The sequence below is a fragment of the Eurosta solidaginis genome, chromosome 1 (assembly GCF_040869045.1).
Source record: "Eurosta solidaginis isolate ZX-2024a chromosome 1, ASM4086904v1, whole genome shotgun sequence".
Taxonomy (NCBI): Eukaryota; Metazoa; Arthropoda; class Insecta; order Diptera; family Tephritidae; genus Eurosta; species Eurosta solidaginis.
This window is the reverse complement of record NC_090319.1, coordinates 376076182-376079526: the sequence shown is the minus strand read 5'-3', so window position 1 is coordinate 376079526 and position 3345 is coordinate 376076182.

Genomic DNA, 3345 nt, shown 5'->3' with positions numbered 1-3345 from the left:
TGTGCCCCTCAGCGACGCGACTTTTGGTGGTGGTGGTGGTGATATAAATGTACATCGTTTCGGCAGCTTTGTTTGTCTCTGTTCGATCGAGACCGGTTAGATTGGTTAGTATTGACTGTTTTGAAAAGGTAAATAAAAAATAAAAGCGGTCACGCAGCATGAGTGGGTGTAGGGCCCTATGAAGTGTTTACAGGGGCAACATGCATACAACATATTCAAACCGACTGCCGCATAAAACACAGTGATTATAATAACATCAAACAACAACAAACGCAATTATTTAATACCGCCCCATCTATAATTTTCAAATTTATTTCTTCCGTTCGTTGTTACTGTCTTTGATACACATTCACACATATCCGAAATCGGGCGATACTAAGTTACGCACTTTTTAATGAATTTTCTTAATGTTCCAATCAGCCTGTGCAGGGTACACAGGAGCCCTTACGTCGTGCCCAACGGAGGCGTTAAATGTTAACCGCACCAGCTACCAGTGAACATCCACATACGCCTTACAGCTACTACCTATACTCTAAGACTTAGGGAGTCTAGATTCTGGAGCAAACAGCGGTATGACCACAGGAGGCTACCCGATGAGAATTCGACAACAGATAATTTTTCGTCTACATTGGACTTTTACAAGGTGAGGATAGCCTCGAGAACGGATTGGTTAGCCGACACGGTGTGAAAGGACGGTGTCACCTCACTTTTCACCAACGGGTCCAAATCGGACTGCGGTGTTAGTGCAGGGGTCTTCCAAACTCAGCTCCTAAGAATAGAGAAGGCCAGTTGCTACCTGTTGGAGAACTCTGTAATCAGCCGAGAGGTATGCATATTCCCAGACAGCCAAGCAGAGGCTCATGGCATTAAATATAGGAAAGTGCTGCGCAATGCGGCAAACTCAGCGACGATTACACTCACATGGGTACCAGGTGCCAGGAATATAGACGGCAATGAAAAAGCGGATGAACTGTCCAAGTTCGGTGCATGGTCAGACATCACTGAGTAAGTCGCGATACATGGACCGCTTACATCAACAAAAAATTAAGAATGTCACTATCTCAAGGATCTGAGGCATTGGAGAACGCAGTTTTCATAAGGATGTGCGTCAACCTTCACGTGGCCTCCCTGACTTCGCATAGATAACCACGGGATCATTCAAGGTGACTGTACATCCGGACTAAGATAGCGGCCCCAAGTGGGGACCCAATCACATAAATGAGTAACCAAAATAAAAATAAAAATCAAGATAGGGAAGGTACGCTCAACCCATTTATGGGACGAAAGCTACCTCGTTCCCCAGAAGGACCTGGTCTATCGGCCGTAGGTCAAAATATTTCGTCGCACACGGGGACAAAACCAAAAGGAGCCGAAGCCAACGGCAGGAAAGAAGCTTCTCCGGCTGTTACTCCAAGGGCAAGACAGGATAAGGCTAAAACAGGCACTCCTTCATTAAGTGACCTCATTAAGAAGGCTGCAGAAGATCTTCAAAATTCTCAGGCCTCAGGAGGGATCGAAAACAAGATGACCAAGCTAGGGAGATCAATTGATGATCTGTTTGAGTTTTTTAAAGGGCGTAATAATATACACGCTGAAATTAAGCGCTTAGCCTCCATAATCAAGGCATTGTACATAGAGTCCGCGCTGGAGGTAAATGACCTAAAGAAGAAAATAATTTCGAATGATACGGCTAAGGATGGAAGTTCGTCACCCCCAGGAAAGAGACCGAGGAAGAATTCGACAAGGGAAAATCAAGTAGCCAATCCCACGATCTCAGCCAAGGACATTACGCCAAGACATGAGGAGAGTCACAAGCGAGTAAAATCGCAAGCGTCACTGAACCAGAAAAAGGTCGAAAGGACAGAAGACGCCACAACTCAAAAGTCGGGAGAGTGGCAGGTAGCCAAAGCCAAAAAGGCGATTAGGAAGAAAATGATTAAAGCCAGGCCGGATGCAATCATAATTTCGAAGGCTGGAGATGCTACGTATGCTGACATACTGCGAAAAGTGAGGAGTTGCGATGAACTAAAAGCCCTAGGAGGTGATGTCAAAACTATTAGAAGAACGGCAAAAGGAGATTTGTTGCTGCAGCTTAAAAGAGCCCAAGAGGGAAAAACAAGCACGTACCAAGCGGAGATTGAAGCAGTGCTAAAGGAGTCAGCGAAGGTCACAGCAAAATCTCAAATGATCACGCTACATTTCAGAGACCTCGATGAAATAATTACGCCGGATGAGATTTGTGATGCGATCCATCAGCAATGTAGGATAGAACGGCCTGATTCAACTGCCATAAAAAGTTTACGTACAGAATCGGCACTTGTAAGCCTTATAGCGGATGATGCTAAAGTTGTTCTAAAGGTGCAAAGAATAAGGGTAGGATGGGTATCTTGTCGAATTAGAGAGGTGAAACAGGAGAGATACTGTTATAGGTGCTGGGCCTATGGACATATAACCCAGAAGTGCAAAGAGACTATAGATAGGTCAAAGCTTTGCAGGAAATGCGGTCAGGAGGGACACAAGGCCGCGAACTTCTCCAACGTACCGAAATGTGCGTTATGTGGGGGAGAACATTCGGCAGGCAGTTTTAGATGCCCACAACGGGAAGGAAGCAACCAGATTCCCCTATGAGATTGTTGCAACTCAATTTAAACCACTGTGAAGCGGCCCAAGACCTCTTATCCCAAACAATGTTTGAAGGAGGATTTGACTTAGCGGTACTCCTGAGCCATACAAAAATAAGCAGGAGCAAGGCTGGCTCACGGACTCGGTTGGGAAAGCATCAATCTGGATATCAGGAAGACTTCTTCCGCAGGAAAAGGTGGCACCAACAGTGGCAGGATTCACGTGGGCAAAACTCAAAGGAATATACATTTTTAGTTGCTATGCACCTCCGAGCATGAATAGCACAGAGTTTGAGAGCATGATTCTTGTGATGACCATAGAAGCACAGGGTAAACACCCGCTTATAATATGTGGAGATTTCAATGCATGGTCAACTGTGTGGAGTAGTAGTAGAACTACCCATAGAGGTAGAGTTCTTCTCGAAAGCCTTACACCCCTGAGGCTAGAACTTCTAAATGAGGTAGGGAAATATACATTCGACACTGGCAATAGGCGCTCCATTATAGATCTCACGTTTGCTAGTAGCGAAATAGCGAGACGAGTAAAATGGTCCATCAGTAACGTCTACACACACAGCCTAGAGCTAGTGGAAACTGCACCAAGGAACGCCTCCAACCAACTGCAAAGAAGAAGATGGAAACAACACCTTTTTGAACCAAAAGTATTTGACGTTGTATGGAACGATGCCGTAATACGAAGGACACATGCGGAATATCTTTCGGT